This window comes from Schistocerca cancellata, chromosome 9 (genome assembly GCF_023864275.1).
Source record: "Schistocerca cancellata isolate TAMUIC-IGC-003103 chromosome 9, iqSchCanc2.1, whole genome shotgun sequence".
Lineage (NCBI taxonomy): Eukaryota > Metazoa > Arthropoda > Insecta > Orthoptera > Acrididae > Schistocerca > Schistocerca cancellata.
In genome coordinates, this window is record NC_064634.1 from 154,855,556 (window position 1) to 154,875,458 (window position 19,903).

Here is a 19,903-nt window from a genome sequence, read left to right on the forward strand (position 1 = left end):
TGTACCCGCCTCATATGACGAAAGGCGAACAGTGGCCCTGTGGCGCAACGGATAACGCGTCTGACTACGGATCAGAAGATTCCAGGTTCGAATCCTGGCAGGGTCGGCATTTTGTTAGTTGCGGGCGCGTAGCTAGGCAGTGCATTCGAATGTTTCCACCTGCGTGGAGTGCAATGTCAATCCTGAGCATCTCGCAGCTGCATCTCGAGACGATCGTGGTAAATATCGCTTCGTGCAAGCGTCAGCGTAGCGTCAGTCGAGCAAAGTCGAGACAAGTCAAGCTGAGAGATGTTGCACAGTTAAGTAAACGGTACGCGACGCAGACAATGCTTTTCCAAGTGTCCCACGTCACGCAGCAGAGTGGCGCAGTGGAAGCGTGCTGGGCCCATAACCCAGAGGTCCGTGGATCGAAACCACGCTCTGCTAAAATTATTCTTTTTCTTGGGTGCTTCGAGCTCGATCATTAAGCCTGGGGTGCGCTGACCCAGCGTCAACAGCAAACCCTGTAAGTTCTGAAACGATGACGACGTCGTGTGGAGAATACGAGAAACACTTCCTAAGACGCAGAGTTTCTTACGATTCTGCAGCAACTACATTTCTCGATCACAACGTTAATGTCCTATCGGGCCACACGTGCAACTTTCGCGATATAAAAATCGCACCTCCCCGGCGGGGAATCGAACCCCGGTCTCCCGCGTGACAGGCGGGGATACTAACCACTATACTACCGAGGAATACGCAAACGATACGCACAACGCACGCACACTTATTCTTCTCAAGTAGGTGATTCATCTCAAATCTAGCGTCCCGATGCTTTCAGAGTCAGCTGCTACGAAATAAAAGTATGCCCCAGGTGAGGCTCGAACTCACAACCCCGGCATTGCTCACGGCTACTGCCTTATAAGTACCGTGCGCTAACCAATTGCGCCACTGGGGCTACAGCAGGGTGCTTTCAGTTAGCGGTATTTGCTTTGCCGCCAACCTGTTGTGGCTACAGACCCATCATACGACCGTCACCTGCGGCCATACTGCGACTTTAGCACCTGGCTACGGATGCTTCATACGATTCTTGTTTCATATGCTACACTTACAAGCATATCAACCGCTTGTCATCACCGAAAAATTGCAGAAAAACGCGCGCCTTGCCTTCTGCTACCTGTCCAACAGCGAGGGCAGATGTGTGGCAAGCTCTAAGCTATGCAGGCGCACCGTGGCCGAGCAGCTGGAGGAGAGATGCCTTCCTTGGCAGCTCCCTGCAGAGTGCGGAAGACCAGAGTGGCCGCGCCGCCGTTGTCAGTGGACGACACGCAGTTGCCGAGCCACGGAGAACACGTTGCTCTGCGATGTGTACCCGCCTCATATGACGAAAGGCGAACAGTGGCCCTGTGGCGCAACGGATAACGCGTCTGACTACGGATCAGAAGATTCCAGGTTCGAATCCTGGCAGGGTCGGCATTTTGTTAGTTGCGGGCGCGTAGCTAGGCAGTGCATTCGAATGTTTCCACCTGCGTGGAGTGCAATGTCAATCCTGAGCATCTCGCAGCTGCATCTCGAGACGATCGTGGTAAATATCGCTTCGTGCAAGCGTCAGCGTAGCGTCAGTCGAGCAAAGTCGAGACAAGTCAAGCTGAGAGATGTTGCACAGTTAAGTAAACGGTACGCGACGCAGACAATGCTTTTCCAAGTGTCCCACGTCACGCAGCAGAGTGGCGCAGTGGAAGCGTGCTGGGCCCATAACCCAGAGGTCCGTGGATCGAAACCACGCTCTGCTAAAATTATTCTTTTTCTTGGGTGCTTCGAGCTCGATCATTAAGCCTGGGGTGCGCTGACCCAGCGTCAACAGCAAACCCTGTAAGTTCTGAAACGATGACGACGTCGTGTGGAGAATACGAGAAACACTTCCTAAGACGCAGAGTTTCTTACGATTCTGCAGCAACTACATTTCTCGATCACAACGTTAATGTCCTATCGGGCCACACGTGCAACTTTCGCGATATAAAAATCGCACCTCCCCGGCGGGGAATCGAACCCCGGTCTCCCGCGTGACAGGCGGGGATACTAACCACTATACTACCGAGGAATACGCAAACGATACGCACAACGCACGCACACTTATTCTTCTCAAGTAGGTGATTCATCTCAAATCTAGCGTCCCGATGCTTTCAGAGTCAGCTGCTACGAAATAAAAGTATGCCCCAGGTGAGGCTCGAACTCACAACCCCGGCATTGCTCACGGCTACTGCCTTATAAGTACCGTGCGCTAACCAATTGCGCCACTGGGGCTACAGCAGGGTGCTTTCAGTTAGCGGTATTTGCTTTGCCGCCAACCTGTTGTGGCTACAGACCCATCATACGACCGTCACCTGCGGCCATACTGCGACTTTAGCACCTGGCTACGGATGCTTCATACGATTCTTGTTTCATATGCTACACTTACAAGCATATCAACCGCTTGTCATCACCGAAAAATTGCAGAAAAACGCGCGCCTTGCCTTCTGCTACCTGTCCAACAGCGAGGGCAGATGTGTGGCAAGCTCTAAGCTATGCAGGCGCACCGTGGCCGAGCAGCTGGAGGAGAGATGCCTTCCTTGGCAGCTCCCTGCAGAGTGCGGAAGACCAGAGTGGCCGCGCCGCCGTTGTCAGTGGACGACACGCAGTTGCCGAGCCACGGAGAACACGTTGCTCTGCGATGTGTACCCGCCTCATATGACGAAAGGCGAACAGTGGCCCTGTGGCGCAACGGATAACGCGTCTGACTACGGATCAGAAGATTCCAGGTTCGAATCCTGGCAGGGTCGGCATTTTGTTAGTTGCGGGCGCGTAGCTAGGCAGTGCATTCGAATGTTTCCACCTGCGTGGAGTGCAATGTCAATCCTGAGCATCTCGCAGCTGCATCTCGAGACGATCGTGGTAAATATCGCTTCGTGCAAGCGTCAGCGTAGCGTCAGTCGAGCAAAGTCGAGACAAGTCAAGCTGAGAGATGTTGCACAGTTAAGTAAACGGTACGCGACGCAGACAATGCTTTTCCAAGTGTCCCACGTCACGCAGCAGAGTGGCGCAGTGGAAGCGTGCTGGGCCCATAACCCAGAGGTCCGTGGATCGAAACCACGCTCTGCTAAAATTATTCTTTTTCTTGGGTGCTTCGAGCTCGATCATTAAGCCTGGGGTGCGCTGACCCAGCGTCAACAGCAAACCCTGTAAGTTCTGAAACGATGACGACGTCGTGTGGAGAATACGAGAAACACTTCCTAAGACGCAGAGTTTCTTACGATTCTGCAGCAACTACATTTCTCGATCACAACGTTAATGTCCTATCGGGCCACACGTGCAACTTTCGCGATATAAAAATCGCACCTCCCCGGCGGGGAATCGAACCCCGGTCTCCCGCGTGACAGGCGGGGATACTAACCACTATACTACCGAGGAATACGCAAACGATACGCACAACGCACGCACACTTATTCTTCTCAAGTAGGTGATTCATCTCAAATCTAGCGTCCCGATGCTTTCAGAGTCAGCTGCTACGAAATAAAAGTATGCCCCAGGTGAGGCTCGAACTCACAACCCCGGCATTGCTCACGGCTACTGCCTTATAAGTACCGTGCGCTAACCAATTGCGCCACTGGGGCTACAGCAGGGTGCTTTCAGTTAGCGGTATTTGCTTTGCCGCCAACCTGTTGTGGCTACAGACCCATCATACGACCGTCACCTGCGGCCATACTGCGACTTTAGCACCTGGCTACGGATGCTTCATACGATTCTTGTTTCATATGCTACACTTACAAGCATATCAACCGCTTGTCATCACCGAAAAATTGCAGAAAAACGCGCGCCTTGCCTTCTGCTACCTGTCCAACAGCGAGGGCAGATGTGTGGCAAGCTCTAAGCTATGCAGGCGCACCGTGGCCGAGCAGCTGGAGGAGAGATGCCTTCCTTGGCAGCTCCCTGCAGAGTGCGGAAGACCAGAGTGGCCGCGCCGCCGTTGTCAGTGGACGACACGCAGTTGCCGAGCCACGGAGAACACGTTGCTCTGCGATGTGTACCCGCCTCATATGACGAAAGGCGAACAGTGGCCCTGTGGCGCAACGGATAACGCGTCTGACTACGGATCAGAAGATTCCAGGTTCGAATCCTGGCAGGGTCGGCATTTTGTTAGTTGCGGGCGCGTAGCTAGGCAGTGCATTCGAATGTTTCCACCTGCGTGGAGTGCAATGTCAATCCTGAGCATCTCGCAGCTGCATCTCGAGACGATCGTGGTAAATATCGCTTCGTGCAAGCGTCAGCGTAGCGTCAGTCGAGCAAAGTCGAGACAAGTCAAGCTGAGAGATGTTGCACAGTTAAGTAAACGGTACGCGACGCAGACAATGCTTTTCCAAGTGTCCCACGTCACGCAGCAGAGTGGCGCAGTGGAAGCGTGCTGGGCCCATAACCCAGAGGTCCGTGGATCGAAACCACGCTCTGCTAAAATTATTCTTTTTCTTGGGTGCTTCGAGCTCGATCATTAAGCCTGGGGTGCGCTGACCCAGCGTCAACAGCAAACCCTGTAAGTTCTGAAACGATGACGACGTCGTGTGGAGAATACGAGAAACACTTCCTAAGACGCAGAGTTTCTTACGATTCTGCAGCAACTACATTTCTCGATCACAACGTTAATGTCCTATCGGGCCACACGTGCAACTTTCGCGATATAAAAATCGCACCTCCCCGGCGGGGAATCAAACCCCGGTCTCCCGCGTGACAGGCGGGGATACTAACCACTATACTACCGAGGAATACGCAAACGATACGCACAACGCACGCACACTTATTCTTCTCAAGTAGGTGATTCATCTCAAATCTAGCGTCCCGATGCTTTCAGAGTCAGCTGCTACGAAATAAAAGTATGCCCCAGGTGAGGCTCGAACTCACAACCCCGGCATTGCTCACGGCTACTGCCTTATAAGTACCGTGCGCTAACCAATTGCGCCACTGGGGCTACAGCAGGGTGCTTTCAGTTAGCGGTATTTGCTTTGCCGCCAACCTGTTGTGGCTACAGACCCATCATACGACCGTCACCTGCGGCCATACTGCGACTTTAGCACCTGGCTACGGATGCTTCATACGATTCTTGTTTCATATGCTACACTTACAAGCATATCAACCGCTTGTCATCACCGAAAAATTGCAGAAAAACGCGCGCCTTGCCTTCTGCTACCTGTCCAACAGCGAGGGCAGATGTGTGGCAAGCTCTAAGCTATGCAGGCGCACCGTGGCCGAGCAGCTGGAGGAGAGATGCCTTCCTTGGCAGCTCCCTGCAGAGTGCGGAAGACCAGAGTGGCCGCGCCGCCGTTGTCAGTGGACGACACGCAGTTGCCGAGCCACGGAGAACACGTTGCTCTGCGATGTGTACCCGCCTCATATGACGAAAGGCGAACAGTGGCCCTGTGGCGCAACGGATAACGCGTCTGACTACGGATCAGAAGATTCCAGGTTCGAATCCTGGCAGGGTCGGCATTTTGTTAGTTGCGGGCGCGTAGCTAGGCAGTGCATTCGAATGTTTCCACCTGCGTGGAGTGCAATGTCAATCCTGAGCATCTCGCAGCTGCATCTCGAGACGATCGTGGTAAATATCGCTTCGTGCAAGCGTCAGCGTAGCGTCAGTCGAGCAAAGTCGAGACAAGTCAAGCTGAGAGATGTTGCACAGTTAAGTAAACGGTACGCGACGCAGACAATGCTTTTCCAAGTGTCCCACGTCACGCAGCAGAGTGGCGCAGTGGAAGCGTGCTGGGCCCATAACCCAGAGGTCCGTGGATCGAAACCACGCTCTGCTAAAATTATTCTTTTTCTTGGGTGCTTCGAGCTCGATCATTAAGCCTGGGGTGCGCTGACCCAGCGTCAACAGCAAACCCTGTAAGTTCTGAAACGATGACGACGTCGTGTGGAGAATACGAGAAACACTTCCTAAGACGCAGAGTTTCTTACGATTCTGCAGCAACTACATTTCTCGATCACAACGTTAATGTCCTATCGGGCCACACGTGCAACTTTCGCGATATAAAAATCGCACCTCCCCGGCGGGGAATCGAACCCCGGTCTCCCGCGTGACAGGCGGGGATACTAACCACTATACTACCGAGGAATACGCAAACGACACGCACAACGCACGCACACTTATTCTTCTCAAGTAGGTGATTCATCTCAAATCTAGCGTCCCGATGCTTTCAGAGTCAGCTGCTACGAAATAAAAGTATGCCCCAGGTGAGGCTCGAACTCACAACCCCGGCATTGCTCACGGCTACTGCCTTATAAGTACCGTGCGCTAACCAATTGCGCCACTGGGGCTACAGCAGGGTGCTTTCAGTTAGCGGTATTTGCTTTGCCGCCAACCTGTTGTGGCTACAGACCCATCATACGACCGTCACCTGCGGCCATACTGCGACTTTAGCACCTGGCTACGGATGCTTCATACGATTCTTGTTTCATATGCTACACTTACAAGCATATCAACCGCTTGTCATCACCGAAAAATTGCAGAAAAACGCGCGCCTTGCCTTCTGCTACCTGTCCAACAGCGAGGGCAGATGTGTGGCAAGCTCTAAGCTATGCAGGCGCACCGTGGCCGAGCAGCTGGAGGAGAGATGCCTTCCTTGGCAGCTCCCTGCAGAGTGCGGAAGACCAGAGTGGCCGCGCCGCCGTTGTCAGTGGACGACACGCAGTTGCCGAGCCACGGAGAACACGTTGCTCTGCGATGTGTACCCGCCTCATATGACGAAAGGCGAACAGTGGCCCTGTGGCGCAACGGATAACGCGTCTGACTACGGATCAGAAGATTCCAGGTTCGAATCCTGGCAGGGTCGGCATTTTGTTAGTTGCGGGCGCGTAGCTAGGCAGTGCATTCGAATGTTTCCACCTGCGTGGAGTGCAATGTCAATCCTGAGCATCTCGCAGCTGCATCTCGAGACGATCGTGGTAAATATCGCTTCGTGCAAGCGTCAGCGTAGCGTCAGTCGAGCAAAGTCGAGACAAGTCAAGCTGAGAGATGTTGCACAGTTAAGTAAACGGTACGCGACGCAGACAATGCTTTTCCAAGTGTCCCACGTCACGCAGCAGAGTGGCGCAGTGGAAGCGTGCTGGGCCCATAACCCAGAGGTCCGTGGATCGAAACCACGCTCTGCTAAAATTATTCTTTTTCTTGGGTGCTTCGAGCTCGATCATTAAGCCTGGGGTGCGCTGACCCAGCGTCAACAGCAAACCCTGTAAGTTCTGAAACGATGACGACGTCGTGTGGAGAATACGAGAAACACTTCCTAAGACGCAGAGTTTCTTACGATTCTGCAGCAACTACATTTCTCGATCACAACGTTAATGTCCTATCGGGCCACACGTGCAACTTTCGCGATATAAAAATCGCACCTCCCCGGCGGGGAATCGAACCCCGGTCTCCCGCGTGACAGGCGGGGATACTAACCACTATACTACCGAGGAATACGCAAACGATACGCACAACGCACGCACACTTATTCTTCTCAAGTAGGTGATTCATCTCAAATCTAGCGTCCCGATGCTTTCAGAGTCAGCTGCTACGAAATAAAAGTATGCCCCAGGTGAGGCTCGAACTCACAACCCCGGCATTGCTCACGGCTACTGCCTTATAAGTACCGTGCGCTAACCAATTGCGCCACTGGGGCTACAGCAGGGTGCTTTCAGTTAGCGGTATTTGCTTTGCCGCCAACCTGTTGTGGCTACAGACCCATCATACGACCGTCACCTGCGGCCATACTGCGACTTTAGCACCTGGCTACGGATGCTTCATACGATTCTTGTTTCATATGCTACACTTACAAGCATATCAACCGCTTGTCATCACCGAAAAATTGCAGAAAAACGCGCGCCTTGCCTTCTGCTACCTGTCCAACAGCGAGGGCAGATGTGTGGCAAGCTCTAAGCTATGCAGGCGCACCGTGGCCGAGCAGCTGGAGGAGAGATGCCTTCCTTGGCAGCTCCCTGCAGAGTGCGGAAGACCAGAGTGGCCGCGCCGCCGTTGTCAGTGGACGACACGCAGTTGCCGAGCCACGGAGAACACGTTGCTCTGCGATGTGTACCCGCCTCATATGACGAAAGGCGAACAGTGGCCCTGTGGCGCAACGGATAACGCGTCTGACTACGGATCAGAAGATTCCAGGTTCGAATCCTGGCAGGGTCGGCATTTTGTTAGTTGCGGGCGCGTAGCTAGGCAGTGCATTCGAATGTTTCCACCTGCGTGGAGTGCAATGTCAATCCTGAGCATCTCGCAGCTGCATCTCGAGACGATCGTGGTAAATATCGCTTCGTGCAAGCGTCAGCGTAGCGTCAGTCGAGCAAAGTCGAGACAAGTCAAGCTGAGAGATGTTGCACAGTTAAGTAAACGGTACGCGACGCAGACAATGCTTTTCCAAGTGTCCCACGTCACGCAGCAGAGTGGCGCAGTGGAAGCGTGCTGGGCCCATAACCCAGAGGTCCGTGGATCGAAACCACGCTCTGCTAAAATTATTCTTTTTCTTGGGTGCTTCGAGCTCGATCATTAAGCCTGGGGTGCGCTGACCCAGCGTCAACAGCAAACCCTGTAAGTTCTGAAACGATGACGACGTCGTGTGGAGAATACGAGAAACACTTCCTAAGACGCAGAGTTTCTTACGATTCTGCAGCAACTACATTTCTCGATCACAACGTTAATGTCCTATCGGGCCACACGTGCAACTTTCGCGATATAAAAATCGCACCTCCCCGGCGGGGAATCAAACCCCGGTCTCCCGCGTGACAGGCGGGGATACTAACCACTATACTACCGAGGAATACGCAAACGATACGCACAACGCACGCACACTTATTCTTCTCAAGTAGGTGATTCATCTCAAATCTAGCGTCCCGATGCTTTCAGAGTCAGCTGCTACGAAATAAAAGTATGCCCCAGGTGAGGCTCGAACTCACAACCCCGGCATTGCTCACGGCTACTGCCTTATAAGTACCGTGCGCTAACCAATTGCGCCACTGGGGCTACAGCAGGGTGCTTTCAGTTAGCGGTATTTGCTTTGCCGCCAACCTGTTGTGGCTACAGACCCATCATACGACCGTCACCTGCGGCCATACTGCGACTTTAGCACCTGGCTACGGATGCTTCATACGATTCTTGTTTCATATGCTACACTTACAAGCATATCAACCGCTTGTCATCACCGAAAAATTGCAGAAAAACGCGCGCCTTGCCTTCTGCTACCTGTCCAACAGCGAGGGCAGATGTGTGGCAAGCTCTAAGCTATGCAGGCGCACCGTGGCCGAGCAGCTGGAGGAGAGATGCCTTCCTTGGCAGCTCCCTGCAGAGTGCGGAAGACCAGAGTGGCCGCGCCGCCGTTGTCAGTGGACGACACGCAGTTGCCGAGCCACGGAGAACACGTTGCTCTGCGATGTGTACCCGCCTCATATGACGAAAGGCGAACAGTGGCCCTGTGGCGCAACGGATAACGCGTCTGACTACGGATCAGAAGATTCCAGGTTCGAATCCTGGCAGGGTCGGCATTTTGTTAGTTGCGGGCGCGTAGCTAGGCAGTGCATTCGAATGTTTCCACCTGCGTGGAGTGCAATGTCAATCCTGAGCATCTCGCAGCTGCATCTCGAGACGATCGTGGTAAATATCGCTTCGTGCAAGCGTCAGCGTAGCGTCAGTCGAGCAAAGTCGAGACAAGTCAAGCTGAGAGATGTTGCACAGTTAAGTAAACGGTACGCGACGCAGACAATGCTTTTCCAAGTGTCCCACGTCACGCAGCAGAGTGGCGCAGTGGAAGCGTGCTGGGCCCATAACCCAGAGGTCCGTGGATCGAAACCACGCTCTGCTAAAATTATTCTTTTTCTTGGGTGCTTCGAGCTCGATCATTAAGCCTGGGGTGCGCTGACCCAGCGTCAACAGCAAACCCTGTAAGTTCTGAAACGATGACGACGTCGTGTGGAGAATACGAGAAACACTTCCTAAGACGCAGAGTTTCTTACGATTCTGCAGCAACTACATTTCTCGATCACAACGTTAATGTCCTATCGGGCCACACGTGCAACTTTCGCGATATAAAAATCGCACCTCCCCGGCGGGGAATCGAACCCCGGTCTCCCGCGTGACAGGCGGGGATACTAACCACTATACTACCGAGGAATACGCAAACGACACGCACAACGCACGCACACTTATTCTTCTCAAGTAGGTGATTCATCTCAAATCTAGCGTCCCGATGCTTTCAGAGTCAGCTGCTACGAAATAAAAGTATGCCCCAGGTGAGGCTCGAACTCACAACCCCGGCATTGCTCACGGCTACTGCCTTATAAGTACCGTGCGCTAACCAATTGCGCCACTGGGGCTACAGCAGGGTGCTTTCAGTTAGCGGTATTTGCTTTGCCGCCAACCTGTTGTGGCTACAGACCCATCATACGACCGTCACCTGCGGCCATACTGCGACTTTAGCACCTGGCTACGGATGCTTCATACGATTCTTGTTTCATATGCTACACTTACAAGCATATCAACCGCTTGTCATCACCGAAAAATTGCAGAAAAACGCGCGCCTTGCCTTCTGCTACCTGTCCAACAGCGAGGGCAGATGTGTGGCAAGCTCTAAGCTATGCAGGCGCACCGTGGCCGAGCAGCTGGAGGAGAGATGCCTTCCTTGGCAGCTCCCTGCAGAGTGCGGAAGACCAGAGTGGCCGCGCCGCCGTTGTCAGTGGACGACACGCAGTTGCCGAGCCACGGAGAACACGTTGCTCTGCGATGTGTACCCGCCTCATATGACGAAAGGCGAACAGTGGCCCTGTGGCGCAACGGATAACGCGTCTGACTACGGATCAGAAGATTCCAGGTTCGAATCCTGGCAGGGTCGGCATTTTGTTAGTTGCGGGCGCGTAGCTAGGCAGTGCATTCGAATGTTTCCACCTGCGTGGAGTGCAATGTCAATCCTGAGCATCTCGCAGCTGCATCTCGAGACGATCGTGGTAAATATCGCTTCGTGCAAGCGTCAGCGTAGCGTCAGTCGAGCAAAGTCGAGACAAGTCAAGCTGAGAGATGTTGCACAGTTAAGTAAACGGTACGCGACGCAGACAATGCTTTTCCAAGTGTCCCACGTCACGCAGCAGAGTGGCGCAGTGGAAGCGTGCTGGGCCCATAACCCAGAGGTCCGTGGATCGAAACCACGCTCTGCTAAAATTATTCTTTTTCTTGGGTGCTTCGAGCTCGATCATTAAGCCTGGGGTGCGCTGACCCAGCGTCAACAGCAAACCCTGTAAGTTCTGAAACGATGACGACGTCGTGTGGAGAATACGAGAAACACTTCCTAAGACGCAGAGTTTCTTACGATTCTGCAGCAACTACATTTCTCGATCACAACGTTAATGTCCTATCGGGCCACACGTGCAACTTTCGCGATATAAAAATCGCACCTCCCCGGCGGGGAATCGAACCCCGGTCTCCCGCGTGACAGGCGGGGATACTAACCACTATACTACCGAGGAATACGCAAACGATACGCACAACGCACGCACACTTATTCTTCTCAAGTAGGTGATTCATCTCAAATCTAGCGTCCCGATGCTTTCAGAGTCAGCTGCTACGAAATAAAAGTATGCCCCAGGTGAGGCTCGAACTCACAACCCCGGCATTGCTCACGGCTACTGCCTTATAAGTACCGTGCGCTAACCAATTGCGCCACTGGGGCTACAGCAGGGTGCTTTCAGTTAGCGGTATTTGCTTTGCCGCCAACCTGTTGTGGCTACAGACCCATCATACGACCGTCACCTGCGGCCATACTGCGACTTTAGCACCTGGCTACGGATGCTTCATACGATTCTTGTTTCATATGCTACACTTACAAGCATATCAACCGCTTGTCATCACCGAAAAATTGCAGAAAAACGCGCGCCTTGCCTTCTGCTACCTGTCCAACAGCGAGGGCAGATGTGTGGCAAGCTCTAAGCTATGCAGGCGCACCGTGGCCGAGCAGCTGGAGGAGAGATGCCTTCCTTGGCAGCTCCCTGCAGAGTGCGGAAGACCAGAGTGGCCGCGCCGCCGTTGTCAGTGGACGACACGCAGTTGCCGAGCCACGGAGAACACGTTGCTCTGCGATGTGTACCCGCCTCATATGACGAAAGGCGAACAGTGGCCCTGTGGCGCAACGGATAACGCGTCTGACTACGGATCAGAAGATTCCAGGTTCGAATCCTGGCAGGGTCGGCATTTTGTTAGTTGCGGGCGCGTAGCTAGGCAGTGCATTCGAATGTTTCCACCTGCGTGGAGTGCAATGTCAATCCTGAGCATCTCGCAGCTGCATCTCGAGACGATCGTGGTAAATATCGCTTCGTGCAAGCGTCAGCGTAGCGTCAGTCGAGCAAAGTCGAGACAAGTCAAGCTGAGAGATGTTGCACAGTTAAGTAAACGGTACGCGACGCAGACAATGCTTTTCCAAGTGTCCCACGTCACGCAGCAGAGTGGCGCAGTGGAAGCGTGCTGGGCCCATAACCCAGAGGTCCGTGGATCGAAACCACGCTCTGCTAAAATTATTCTTTTTCTTGGGTGCTTCGAGCTCGATCATTAAGCCTGGGGTGCGCTGACCCAGCGTCAACAGCAAACCCTGTAAGTTCTGAAACGATGACGACGTCGTGTGGAGAATACGAGAAACACTTCCTAAGACGCAGAGTTTCTTACGATTCTGCAGCAACTACATTTCTCGATCACAACGTTAATGTCCTATCGGGCCACACGTGCAACTTTCGCGATATAAAAATCGCACCTCCCCGGCGGGGAATCGAACCCCGGTCTCCCGCGTGACAGGCGGGGATACTAACCACTATACTACCGAGGAATACGCAAACGACACGCACAACGCACGCACACTTATTCTTCTCAAGTAGGTGATTCATCTCAAATCTAGCGTCCCGATGCTTTCAGAGTCAGCTGCTACGAAATAAAAGTATGCCCCAGGTGAGGCTCGAACTCACAACCCCGGCATTGCTCACGGCTACTGCCTTATAAGTACCGTGCGCTAACCAATTGCGCCACTGGGGCTACAGCAGGGTGCTTTCAGTTAGCGGTATTTGCTTTGCCGCCAACCTGTTGTGGCTACAGACCCATCATACGACCGTCACCTGCGGCCATACTGCGACTTTAGCACCTGGCTACGGATGCTTCATACGATTCTTGTTTCATATGCTACACTTACAAGCATATCAACCGCTTGTCATCACCGAAAAATTGCAGAAAAACGCGCGCCTTGCCTTCTGCTACCTGTCCAACAGCGAGGGCAGATGTGTGGCAAGCTCTAAGCTATGCAGGCGCACCGTGGCCGAGCAGCTGGAGGAGAGATGCCTTCCTTGGCAGCTCCCTGCAGAGTGCGGAAGACCAGAGTGGCCGCGCCGCCGTTGTCAGTGGACGACACGCAGTTGCCGAGCCACGGAGAACACGTTGCTCTGCGATGTGTACCCGCCTCATATGACGAAAGGCGAACAGTGGCCCTGTGGCGCAACGGATAACGCGTCTGACTACGGATCAGAAGATTCCAGGTTCGAATCCTGGCAGGGTCGGCATTTTGTTAGTTGCGGGCGCGTAGCTAGGCAGTGCATTCGAATGTTTCCACCTGCGTGGAGTGCAATGTCAATCCTGAGCATCTCGCAGCTGCATCTCGAGACGATCGTGGTAAATATCGCTTCGTGCAAGCGTCAGCGTAGCGTCAGTCGAGCAAAGTCGAGACAAGTCAAGCTGAGAGATGTTGCACAGTTAAGTAAACGGTACGCGACGCAGACAATGCTTTTCCAAGTGTCCCACGTCACGCAGCAGAGTGGCGCAGTGGAAGCGTGCTGGGCCCATAACCCAGAGGTCCGTGGATCGAAACCACGCTCTGCTAAAATTATTCTTTTTCTTGGGTGCTTCGAGCTCGATCATTAAGCCTGGGGTGCGCTGACCCAGCGTCAACAGCAAACCCTGTAAGTTCTGAAACGATGACGACGTCGTGTGGAGAATACGAGAAACACTTCCTAAGACGCAGAGTTTCTTACGATTCTGCAGCAACTACATTTCTCGATCACAACGTTAATGTCCTATCGGGCCACACGTGCAACTTTCGCGATATAAAAATCGCACCTCCCCGGCGGGGAATCGAACCCCGGTCTCCCGCGTGACAGGCGGGGATACTAACCACTATACTACCGAGGAATACGCAAACGATACGCACAACGCACGCACACTTATTCTTCTCAAGTAGGTGATTCATCTCAAATCTAGCGTCCCGATGCTTTCAGAGTCAGCTGCTACGAAATAAAAGTATGCCCCAGGTGAGGCTCGAACTCACAACCCCGGCATTGCTCACGGCTACTGCCTTATAAGTACCGTGCGCTAACCAATTGCGCCACTGGGGCTACAGCAGGGTGCTTTCAGTTAGCGGTATTTGCTTTGCCGCCAACCTGTTGTGGCTACAGACCCATCATACGACCGTCACCTGCGGCCATACTGCGACTTTAGCACCTGGCTACGGATGCTTCATACGATTCTTGTTTCATATGCTACACTTACAAGCATATCAACCGCTTGTCATCACCGAAAAATTGCAGAAAAACGCGCGCCTTGCCTTCTGCTACCTGTCCAACAGCGAGGGCAGATGTGTGGCAAGCTCTAAGCTATGCAGGCGCACCGTGGCCGAGCAGCTGGAGGAGAGATGCCTTCCTTGGCAGCTCCCTGCAGAGTGCGGAAGACCAGAGTGGCCGCGCCGCCGTTGTCAGTGGACGACACGCAGTTGCCGAGCCACGGAGAACACGTTGCTCTGCGATGTGTACCCGCCTCATATGACGAAAGGCGAACAGTGGCCCTGTGGCGCAACGGATAACGCGTCTGACTACGGATCAGAAGATTCCAGGTTCGAATCCTGGCAGGGTCGGCATTTTGTTAGTTGCGGGCGCGTAGCTAGGCAGTGCATTCGAATGTTTCCACCTGCGTGGAGTGCAATGTCAATCCTGAGCATCTCGCAGCTGCATCTCGAGACGATCGTGGTAAATATCGCTTCGTGCAAGCGTCAGCGTAGCGTCAGTCGAGCAAAGTCGAGACAAGTCAAGCTGAGAGATGTTGCACAGTTAAGTAAACGGTACGCGACGCAGACAATGCTTTTCCAAGTGTCCCACGTCACGCAGCAGAGTGGCGCAGTGGAAGCGTGCTGGGCCCATAACCCAGAGGTCCGTGGATCGAAACCACGCTCTGCTAAAATTATTCTTTTTCTTGGGTGCTTCGAGCTCGATCATTAAGCCTGGGGTGCGCTGACCCAGCGTCAACAGCAAACCCTGTAAGTTCTGAAACGATGACGACGTCGTGTGGAGAATACGAGAAACACTTCCTAAGACGCAGAGTTTCTTACGATTCTGCAGCAACTACATTTCTCGATCACAACGTTAATGTCCTATCGGGCCACACGTGCAACTTTCGCGATATAAAAATCGCACCTCCCCGGCGGGGAATCGAACCCCGGTCTCCCGCGTGACAGGCGGGGATACTAACCACTATACTACCGAGGAATACGCAAACGATACGCACAACGCACGCACACTTATTCTTCTCAAGTAGGTGATTCATCTCAAATCTAGCGTCCCGATGCTTTCAGAGTCAGCTGCTACGAAATAAAAGTATGCCCCAGGTGAGGCTCGAACTCACAACCCCGGCATTGCTCACGGCTACTGCCTTATAAGTACCGTGCGCTAACCAATTGCGCCACTGGGGCTACAGCAGGGTGCTTTCAGTTAGCGGTATTTGCTTTGCCGCCAACCTGTTGTGGCTACAGACCCATCATACGACCGTCACCTGCGGCCATACTGCGACTTTAGCACCTGGCTACGGATGCTTCATACGATTCTTGTTTCATATGCTACACTTACAAGCATATCAACCGCTTGTCATCACCGAAAAATTGCAGAAAAACGCGCGCCTTGCCTTCTGCTACCTGTCCAACAGCGAGGGCAGATGTGTGGCAAGCTCTAAGCTATGCAGGCGCACCGTGGCCGAGCAGCTGGAGGAGAGATGCCTTCCTTGGCAGCTCCCTGCAGAGTGCGGAAGACCAGAGTGGCCGCGCCGCCGTTGTCAGTGGACGGCACGCAGTTGCCGAGCCACGGAGAACACGTTGCTCTGCGATGTGTACCCGCCTCATATGACGAAAGGCGAACAGTGGCCCTGTGGCGCAACGGATAACGCGTCTGACTACGGATCAGAAGATTCCAGGTTCGAATCCTGGCAGGGTCGGCATTTTGTTAGTTGCGGGCGCGTAGCTAGGCAGTGCATTCGAATGTTTCCACCTGCGTGGAGTGCAATGTCAATCCTGAGCATCTCGCAGCTGCATCTCGAGACGATCGTGGTAAATATCGCTTCGTGCAAGCGTCAGCGTAGCGTCAGTCGAGCAAAGTCGAGACAAGTCAAGCTGAGAGATGTTGCACAGTTAAGTAAACGGTACGCGACGCAGACAATGCTTTTCCAAGTGTCCCACGTCACGCAGCAGAGTGGCGCAGTGGAAGCGTGCTGGGCCCATAACCCAGAGGTCCGTGGATCGAAACCACGCTCTGCTAAAATTATTCTTTTTCTTGGGTGCTTCGAGCTCGATCATTAAGCCTGGGGTGCGCTGACCCAGCGTCAACAGCAAACCCTGTAAGTTCTGAAACGATGACGACGTCGTGTGGAGAATACGAGAAACACTTCCTAAGACGCAGAGTTTCTTACGATTCTGCAGCAACTACATTTCTCGATCACAACGTTAATGTCCTATCGGGCCACACGTGCAACTTTCGCGATATAAAAATCGCACCTCCCCGGCGGGGAATCGAACCCCGGTCTCCCGCGTGACAGGCGGGGATACTAACCACTATACTACCGAGGAATACGCAAACGATACGCACAACGCACGCACACTTATTCTTCTCAAGTAGGTGATTCATCTCAAATCTAGCGTCCCGATGCTTTCAGAGTCAGCTGCTACGAAATAAAAGTATGCCCCAGGTGAGGCTCGAACTCACAACCCCGGCATTGCTCACGGCTACTGCCTTATAAGTACCGTGCGCTAACCAATTGCGCCACTGGGGCTACAGCAGGGTGCTTTCAGTTAGCGGTATTTGCTTTGCCGCCAACCTGTTGTGGCTACAGACCCATCATACGACCGTCACCTGCGGCCATACTGCGACTTTAGCACCTGGCTACGGATGCTTCATACGATTCTTGTTTCATATGCTACACTTACAAGCATATCAACCGCTTGTCATCACCGAAAAATTGCAGAAAAACGCGCGCCTTGCCTTCTGCTACCTGTCCAACAGCGAGGGCAGATGTGTGGCAAGCTCTAAGCTATGCAGGCGCACCGTGGCCGAGCAGCTGGAGGAGAGATGCCTTCCTTGGCAGCTCCCTGCAGAGTGCGGAAGACCAGAGTGGCCGCGCCGCCGTTGTCAGTGGACGACACGCAGTTGCCGAGCCACGGAGAACACGTTGCTCTGCGATGTGTACCCGCCTCATATGACGAAAGGCGAACAGTGGCCCTGTGGCGCAACGGATAACGCGTCTGACTACGGATCAGAAGATTCCAGGTTCGAATCCTGGCAGGGTCGGCATTTTGTTAGTTGCGGGCGCGTAGCTAGGCAGTGCATTCGAATGTTTCCACCTGCGTGGAGTGCAATGTCAATCCTGAGCATCTCGCAGCTGCATCTCGAGACGATCGTGGTAAATATCGCTTCGTGCAAGCGTCAGCGTAGCGTCAGTCGAGCAAAGTCGAGACAAGTCAAGCTGAGAGATGTTGCACAGTTAAGTAAACGGTACGCGACGCAGACAATGCTTTTCCAAGTGTCCCACGTCACGCAGCAGAGTGGCGCAGTGGAAGCGTGCTGGGCCCATAACCCAGAGGTCCGTGGATCGAAACCACGCTCTGCTAAAATTATTCTTTTTCTTGGGTGCTTCGAGCTCGATCATTAAGCCTGGGGTGCGCTGACCCAGCGTCAACAGCAAACCCTGTAAGTTCTGAAACGATGACGACGTCGTGTGGAGAATACGAGAAACACTTCCTAAGACGCAGAGTTTCTTACGATTCTGCAGCAACTACATTTCTCGATCACAACGTTAATGTCCTATCGGGCCACACGTGCAACTTTCGCGATATAAAAATCGCACCTCCCCGGCGGGGAATCGAACCCCGGTCTCCCGCGTGACAGGCGGGGATACTAACCACTATACTACCGAGGAATACGCAAACGATACGCACAACGCACGCACACTTATTCTTCTCAAGTAGGTGATTCATCTCAAATCTAGCGTCCCGATGCTTTCAGAGTCAGCTGCTACGAAATAAAAGTATGCCCCAGGTGAGGCTCGAACTCACAACCCCGGCATTGCTCACGGCTACTGCCTTATAAGTACCGTGCGCTAACCAATTGCGCCACTGGGGCTACAGCAGGGTGCTTTCAGTTAGCGGTATTTGCTTTGCCGCCAACCTGTTGTGGCTACAGACCCATCATACGACCGTCACCTGCGGCCATACTGCGACTTTAGCACCTGGCTACGGATGCTTCATACGATTCTTGTTTCATATGCTACACTTACAAGCATATCAACCGCTTGTCATCACCGAAAAATTGCAGAAAAACGCGCGCCTTGCCTTCTGCTACCTGTCCAACAGCGAGGGCAGATGTGTGGCAAGCTCTAAGCTATGCAGGCGCACCGTGGCCGAGCAGCTGGAGGAGAGATGCCTTCCTTGGCAGCTCCCTGCAGAGTGCGGAAGACCAGAGTGGCCGCGCCGCCGTTGTCAGTGGACGACACGCAGTTGCCGAGCCACGGAGAACACGTTGCTCTGCGATGTGTACCCGCCTCATATGACGAAAGGCGAACAGTGGCCCTGTGGCGCAACGGATAACGCGTCTGACTACGGATCAGAAGATTCCAGGTTCGAATCTTGGCAGGGTCGGCATTTTGTTAGTTGCGGGCGCGTAGCTAGGCAGTGCATTCGAATGTTTCCACCTGCGTGGAGTGCAATGTCAATCCTGAGCATCTCGCAGCTGCATCTCGAGACGATCGTGGTAAATATCGCTTCGTGCAAGCGTCAGCGTAGCGTCAGTCGAGCAAAGTCGAGACAAGTCAAGCTGAGAGATGTTGCACAGTTAAGTAAACGGTACGCGACGCAGACAATGCTTTTCCAAGTGTCCCACGTCACGCAGCAGAGTGGCGCAGTGGAAGCGTGCTGGGCCCATAACCCAGAGGTCCGTGGATCGAAACCACGCTCTGCTAAAATTATTCTTTTTCTTGGGTGCTTCGAGCTCGATCATTAAGCCTGGGGTGCGCTGACCCAGCGTCAACAGCAAACCCTGTAAGTTCTGAAACGATGACGACGTCGTGTGGAGAATACGAGAAACACTTCCTAAGACGCAGAGTTTCTTACGATTCTGCAGCAACTACATTTCTCGATCACAACGTTAATGTCCTATCGGGCCACACGTGCAACTTTCGCGATATAAAAATCGCACCTCCCCGGCGGGGAATCGAACCCCGGTCTCCCGCGTGACAGGCGGGGATACTAACCACTATACTACCGAGGAATACGCAAACGATACGCACAACGCACGCACACTTATTCTTCTCAAGTAGGTGATTCATCTCAAATCTAGCGTCCCGATGCTTTCAGAGTCAGCTGCTACGAAATAAAAGTATGCCCCAGGTGAGGCTCGAACTCACAACCCCGGCATTGCTCACGGCTACTGCCTTATAAGTACCGTGCGCTAACCAATTGCGCCACTGGGGCTACAGCAGGGTGCTTTCAGTTAGCGGTATTTGCTTTGCCGCCAACCTGTTGTGGCTACAGACCCATCATACGACCGTCACCTGCGGCCATACTGCGACTTTAGCACCTGGCTACGGATGCTT

General features: G+C 53.4%; 52 non-coding genes across 52 annotated transcripts; 22 read left to right on the plus strand and 30 right to left on the minus strand.

Annotated features, from left to right (window-relative positions):
* Nucleotides 1-33: 33 nt before the first annotated feature.
* Trnar-acg (transfer RNA arginine (anticodon ACG)) lies at nt 34-106 on the plus strand. The gene has a single exon. It is a non-coding gene; the product is annotated as a tRNA-Arg (tRNA).
* A 556-nt stretch (nt 107-662) lies between these two features.
* On the minus strand, nt 663-734 carry Trnad-guc (transfer RNA aspartic acid (anticodon GUC)). Its single transcript has one exon. It is a non-coding gene; the product is annotated as a tRNA-Asp (tRNA).
* Nucleotides 735-845: 111 nt separating this feature from the next.
* Trnai-uau (transfer RNA isoleucine (anticodon UAU)) lies at nt 846-937 on the minus strand. Its single transcript is given in 2 exon segments — nt 846-881; nt 900-937. It is a non-coding gene; the product is annotated as a tRNA-Ile (tRNA).
* Nucleotides 938-1,379: 442 nt separating this feature from the next.
* Nucleotides 1,380-1,452, plus strand: Trnar-acg (transfer RNA arginine (anticodon ACG)). The gene has a single exon. It is a non-coding gene; the product is annotated as a tRNA-Arg (tRNA).
* A 556-nt stretch (nt 1,453-2,008) lies between these two features.
* Trnad-guc (transfer RNA aspartic acid (anticodon GUC)) lies at nt 2,009-2,080 on the minus strand. Its single transcript has one exon. It is a non-coding gene; the product is annotated as a tRNA-Asp (tRNA).
* A 111-nt stretch (nt 2,081-2,191) lies between these two features.
* Trnai-uau (transfer RNA isoleucine (anticodon UAU)) lies at nt 2,192-2,283 on the minus strand. The gene is given in 2 exon segments: nt 2,192-2,227; nt 2,246-2,283. It is a non-coding gene; the product is annotated as a tRNA-Ile (tRNA).
* Nucleotides 2,284-2,725: 442 nt separating this feature from the next.
* Nucleotides 2,726-2,798, plus strand: Trnar-acg (transfer RNA arginine (anticodon ACG)). The gene has a single exon. It is a non-coding gene; the product is annotated as a tRNA-Arg (tRNA).
* Nucleotides 2,799-3,354: 556 nt separating this feature from the next.
* On the minus strand, nt 3,355-3,426 carry Trnad-guc (transfer RNA aspartic acid (anticodon GUC)). The gene has a single exon. It is a non-coding gene; the product is annotated as a tRNA-Asp (tRNA).
* A 111-nt stretch (nt 3,427-3,537) lies between these two features.
* On the minus strand, nt 3,538-3,629 carry Trnai-uau (transfer RNA isoleucine (anticodon UAU)). The gene is given in 2 exon segments: nt 3,538-3,573; nt 3,592-3,629. It is a non-coding gene; the product is annotated as a tRNA-Ile (tRNA).
* Nucleotides 3,630-4,071: 442 nt separating this feature from the next.
* Nucleotides 4,072-4,144, plus strand: Trnar-acg (transfer RNA arginine (anticodon ACG)). Its single transcript has one exon. It is a non-coding gene; the product is annotated as a tRNA-Arg (tRNA).
* A 556-nt stretch (nt 4,145-4,700) lies between these two features.
* Nucleotides 4,701-4,772, minus strand: Trnad-guc (transfer RNA aspartic acid (anticodon GUC)). The gene has a single exon. It is a non-coding gene; the product is annotated as a tRNA-Asp (tRNA).
* Nucleotides 4,773-4,883: 111 nt separating this feature from the next.
* On the minus strand, nt 4,884-4,975 carry Trnai-uau (transfer RNA isoleucine (anticodon UAU)). Its single transcript is given in 2 exon segments — nt 4,884-4,919; nt 4,938-4,975. It is a non-coding gene; the product is annotated as a tRNA-Ile (tRNA).
* Nucleotides 4,976-5,417: 442 nt separating this feature from the next.
* Trnar-acg (transfer RNA arginine (anticodon ACG)) lies at nt 5,418-5,490 on the plus strand. Its single transcript has one exon. It is a non-coding gene; the product is annotated as a tRNA-Arg (tRNA).
* A 556-nt stretch (nt 5,491-6,046) lies between these two features.
* On the minus strand, nt 6,047-6,118 carry Trnad-guc (transfer RNA aspartic acid (anticodon GUC)). The gene has a single exon. It is a non-coding gene; the product is annotated as a tRNA-Asp (tRNA).
* Nucleotides 6,119-6,229: 111 nt separating this feature from the next.
* Trnai-uau (transfer RNA isoleucine (anticodon UAU)) lies at nt 6,230-6,321 on the minus strand. The gene is given in 2 exon segments: nt 6,230-6,265; nt 6,284-6,321. It is a non-coding gene; the product is annotated as a tRNA-Ile (tRNA).
* A 442-nt stretch (nt 6,322-6,763) lies between these two features.
* On the plus strand, nt 6,764-6,836 carry Trnar-acg (transfer RNA arginine (anticodon ACG)). Its single transcript has one exon. It is a non-coding gene; the product is annotated as a tRNA-Arg (tRNA).
* Nucleotides 6,837-7,392: 556 nt separating this feature from the next.
* Trnad-guc (transfer RNA aspartic acid (anticodon GUC)) lies at nt 7,393-7,464 on the minus strand. Its single transcript has one exon. It is a non-coding gene; the product is annotated as a tRNA-Asp (tRNA).
* A 111-nt stretch (nt 7,465-7,575) lies between these two features.
* Trnai-uau (transfer RNA isoleucine (anticodon UAU)) lies at nt 7,576-7,667 on the minus strand. Its single transcript is given in 2 exon segments — nt 7,576-7,611; nt 7,630-7,667. It is a non-coding gene; the product is annotated as a tRNA-Ile (tRNA).
* Nucleotides 7,668-8,109: 442 nt separating this feature from the next.
* Nucleotides 8,110-8,182, plus strand: Trnar-acg (transfer RNA arginine (anticodon ACG)). Its single transcript has one exon. It is a non-coding gene; the product is annotated as a tRNA-Arg (tRNA).
* Nucleotides 8,183-8,738: 556 nt separating this feature from the next.
* Trnad-guc (transfer RNA aspartic acid (anticodon GUC)) lies at nt 8,739-8,810 on the minus strand. The gene has a single exon. It is a non-coding gene; the product is annotated as a tRNA-Asp (tRNA).
* Nucleotides 8,811-8,921: 111 nt separating this feature from the next.
* Trnai-uau (transfer RNA isoleucine (anticodon UAU)) lies at nt 8,922-9,013 on the minus strand. Its single transcript is given in 2 exon segments — nt 8,922-8,957; nt 8,976-9,013. It is a non-coding gene; the product is annotated as a tRNA-Ile (tRNA).
* A 442-nt stretch (nt 9,014-9,455) lies between these two features.
* Trnar-acg (transfer RNA arginine (anticodon ACG)) lies at nt 9,456-9,528 on the plus strand. Its single transcript has one exon. It is a non-coding gene; the product is annotated as a tRNA-Arg (tRNA).
* A 556-nt stretch (nt 9,529-10,084) lies between these two features.
* On the minus strand, nt 10,085-10,156 carry Trnad-guc (transfer RNA aspartic acid (anticodon GUC)). Its single transcript has one exon. It is a non-coding gene; the product is annotated as a tRNA-Asp (tRNA).
* A 111-nt stretch (nt 10,157-10,267) lies between these two features.
* Nucleotides 10,268-10,359, minus strand: Trnai-uau (transfer RNA isoleucine (anticodon UAU)). Its single transcript is given in 2 exon segments — nt 10,268-10,303; nt 10,322-10,359. It is a non-coding gene; the product is annotated as a tRNA-Ile (tRNA).
* Nucleotides 10,360-10,801: 442 nt separating this feature from the next.
* On the plus strand, nt 10,802-10,874 carry Trnar-acg (transfer RNA arginine (anticodon ACG)). Its single transcript has one exon. It is a non-coding gene; the product is annotated as a tRNA-Arg (tRNA).
* Nucleotides 10,875-11,122: 248 nt separating this feature from the next.
* On the plus strand, nt 11,123-11,194 carry Trnam-cau (transfer RNA methionine (anticodon CAU)). Its single transcript has one exon. It is a non-coding gene; the product is annotated as a tRNA-Met (tRNA).
* A 236-nt stretch (nt 11,195-11,430) lies between these two features.
* Trnad-guc (transfer RNA aspartic acid (anticodon GUC)) lies at nt 11,431-11,502 on the minus strand. Its single transcript has one exon. It is a non-coding gene; the product is annotated as a tRNA-Asp (tRNA).
* A 111-nt stretch (nt 11,503-11,613) lies between these two features.
* Trnai-uau (transfer RNA isoleucine (anticodon UAU)) lies at nt 11,614-11,705 on the minus strand. Its single transcript is given in 2 exon segments — nt 11,614-11,649; nt 11,668-11,705. It is a non-coding gene; the product is annotated as a tRNA-Ile (tRNA).
* Nucleotides 11,706-12,147: 442 nt separating this feature from the next.
* On the plus strand, nt 12,148-12,220 carry Trnar-acg (transfer RNA arginine (anticodon ACG)). Its single transcript has one exon. It is a non-coding gene; the product is annotated as a tRNA-Arg (tRNA).
* A 248-nt stretch (nt 12,221-12,468) lies between these two features.
* Trnam-cau (transfer RNA methionine (anticodon CAU)) lies at nt 12,469-12,540 on the plus strand. Its single transcript has one exon. It is a non-coding gene; the product is annotated as a tRNA-Met (tRNA).
* A 236-nt stretch (nt 12,541-12,776) lies between these two features.
* Trnad-guc (transfer RNA aspartic acid (anticodon GUC)) lies at nt 12,777-12,848 on the minus strand. The gene has a single exon. It is a non-coding gene; the product is annotated as a tRNA-Asp (tRNA).
* Nucleotides 12,849-12,959: 111 nt separating this feature from the next.
* Nucleotides 12,960-13,051, minus strand: Trnai-uau (transfer RNA isoleucine (anticodon UAU)). The gene is given in 2 exon segments: nt 12,960-12,995; nt 13,014-13,051. It is a non-coding gene; the product is annotated as a tRNA-Ile (tRNA).
* Nucleotides 13,052-13,493: 442 nt separating this feature from the next.
* Nucleotides 13,494-13,566, plus strand: Trnar-acg (transfer RNA arginine (anticodon ACG)). Its single transcript has one exon. It is a non-coding gene; the product is annotated as a tRNA-Arg (tRNA).
* Nucleotides 13,567-13,814: 248 nt separating this feature from the next.
* Nucleotides 13,815-13,886, plus strand: Trnam-cau (transfer RNA methionine (anticodon CAU)). The gene has a single exon. It is a non-coding gene; the product is annotated as a tRNA-Met (tRNA).
* A 236-nt stretch (nt 13,887-14,122) lies between these two features.
* Nucleotides 14,123-14,194, minus strand: Trnad-guc (transfer RNA aspartic acid (anticodon GUC)). The gene has a single exon. It is a non-coding gene; the product is annotated as a tRNA-Asp (tRNA).
* Nucleotides 14,195-14,305: 111 nt separating this feature from the next.
* Trnai-uau (transfer RNA isoleucine (anticodon UAU)) lies at nt 14,306-14,397 on the minus strand. The gene is given in 2 exon segments: nt 14,306-14,341; nt 14,360-14,397. It is a non-coding gene; the product is annotated as a tRNA-Ile (tRNA).
* A 442-nt stretch (nt 14,398-14,839) lies between these two features.
* Nucleotides 14,840-14,912, plus strand: Trnar-acg (transfer RNA arginine (anticodon ACG)). Its single transcript has one exon. It is a non-coding gene; the product is annotated as a tRNA-Arg (tRNA).
* A 248-nt stretch (nt 14,913-15,160) lies between these two features.
* Trnam-cau (transfer RNA methionine (anticodon CAU)) lies at nt 15,161-15,232 on the plus strand. The gene has a single exon. It is a non-coding gene; the product is annotated as a tRNA-Met (tRNA).
* A 236-nt stretch (nt 15,233-15,468) lies between these two features.
* Nucleotides 15,469-15,540, minus strand: Trnad-guc (transfer RNA aspartic acid (anticodon GUC)). The gene has a single exon. It is a non-coding gene; the product is annotated as a tRNA-Asp (tRNA).
* A 111-nt stretch (nt 15,541-15,651) lies between these two features.
* Trnai-uau (transfer RNA isoleucine (anticodon UAU)) lies at nt 15,652-15,743 on the minus strand. Its single transcript is given in 2 exon segments — nt 15,652-15,687; nt 15,706-15,743. It is a non-coding gene; the product is annotated as a tRNA-Ile (tRNA).
* Nucleotides 15,744-16,185: 442 nt separating this feature from the next.
* Nucleotides 16,186-16,258, plus strand: Trnar-acg (transfer RNA arginine (anticodon ACG)). Its single transcript has one exon. It is a non-coding gene; the product is annotated as a tRNA-Arg (tRNA).
* A 248-nt stretch (nt 16,259-16,506) lies between these two features.
* On the plus strand, nt 16,507-16,578 carry Trnam-cau (transfer RNA methionine (anticodon CAU)). Its single transcript has one exon. It is a non-coding gene; the product is annotated as a tRNA-Met (tRNA).
* A 236-nt stretch (nt 16,579-16,814) lies between these two features.
* Nucleotides 16,815-16,886, minus strand: Trnad-guc (transfer RNA aspartic acid (anticodon GUC)). Its single transcript has one exon. It is a non-coding gene; the product is annotated as a tRNA-Asp (tRNA).
* A 111-nt stretch (nt 16,887-16,997) lies between these two features.
* Trnai-uau (transfer RNA isoleucine (anticodon UAU)) lies at nt 16,998-17,089 on the minus strand. The gene is given in 2 exon segments: nt 16,998-17,033; nt 17,052-17,089. It is a non-coding gene; the product is annotated as a tRNA-Ile (tRNA).
* A 442-nt stretch (nt 17,090-17,531) lies between these two features.
* On the plus strand, nt 17,532-17,604 carry Trnar-acg (transfer RNA arginine (anticodon ACG)). The gene has a single exon. It is a non-coding gene; the product is annotated as a tRNA-Arg (tRNA).
* Nucleotides 17,605-17,852: 248 nt separating this feature from the next.
* Trnam-cau (transfer RNA methionine (anticodon CAU)) lies at nt 17,853-17,924 on the plus strand. Its single transcript has one exon. It is a non-coding gene; the product is annotated as a tRNA-Met (tRNA).
* Nucleotides 17,925-18,160: 236 nt separating this feature from the next.
* Nucleotides 18,161-18,232, minus strand: Trnad-guc (transfer RNA aspartic acid (anticodon GUC)). The gene has a single exon. It is a non-coding gene; the product is annotated as a tRNA-Asp (tRNA).
* A 111-nt stretch (nt 18,233-18,343) lies between these two features.
* Nucleotides 18,344-18,435, minus strand: Trnai-uau (transfer RNA isoleucine (anticodon UAU)). Its single transcript is given in 2 exon segments — nt 18,344-18,379; nt 18,398-18,435. It is a non-coding gene; the product is annotated as a tRNA-Ile (tRNA).
* Nucleotides 18,436-18,877: 442 nt separating this feature from the next.
* On the plus strand, nt 18,878-18,950 carry Trnar-acg (transfer RNA arginine (anticodon ACG)). Its single transcript has one exon. It is a non-coding gene; the product is annotated as a tRNA-Arg (tRNA).
* A 248-nt stretch (nt 18,951-19,198) lies between these two features.
* Trnam-cau (transfer RNA methionine (anticodon CAU)) lies at nt 19,199-19,270 on the plus strand. The gene has a single exon. It is a non-coding gene; the product is annotated as a tRNA-Met (tRNA).
* Nucleotides 19,271-19,506: 236 nt separating this feature from the next.
* Nucleotides 19,507-19,578, minus strand: Trnad-guc (transfer RNA aspartic acid (anticodon GUC)). Its single transcript has one exon. It is a non-coding gene; the product is annotated as a tRNA-Asp (tRNA).
* A 111-nt stretch (nt 19,579-19,689) lies between these two features.
* Trnai-uau (transfer RNA isoleucine (anticodon UAU)) lies at nt 19,690-19,781 on the minus strand. Its single transcript is given in 2 exon segments — nt 19,690-19,725; nt 19,744-19,781. It is a non-coding gene; the product is annotated as a tRNA-Ile (tRNA).
* Between the last annotated feature and the right edge of the window lie 122 nt (nt 19,782-19,903).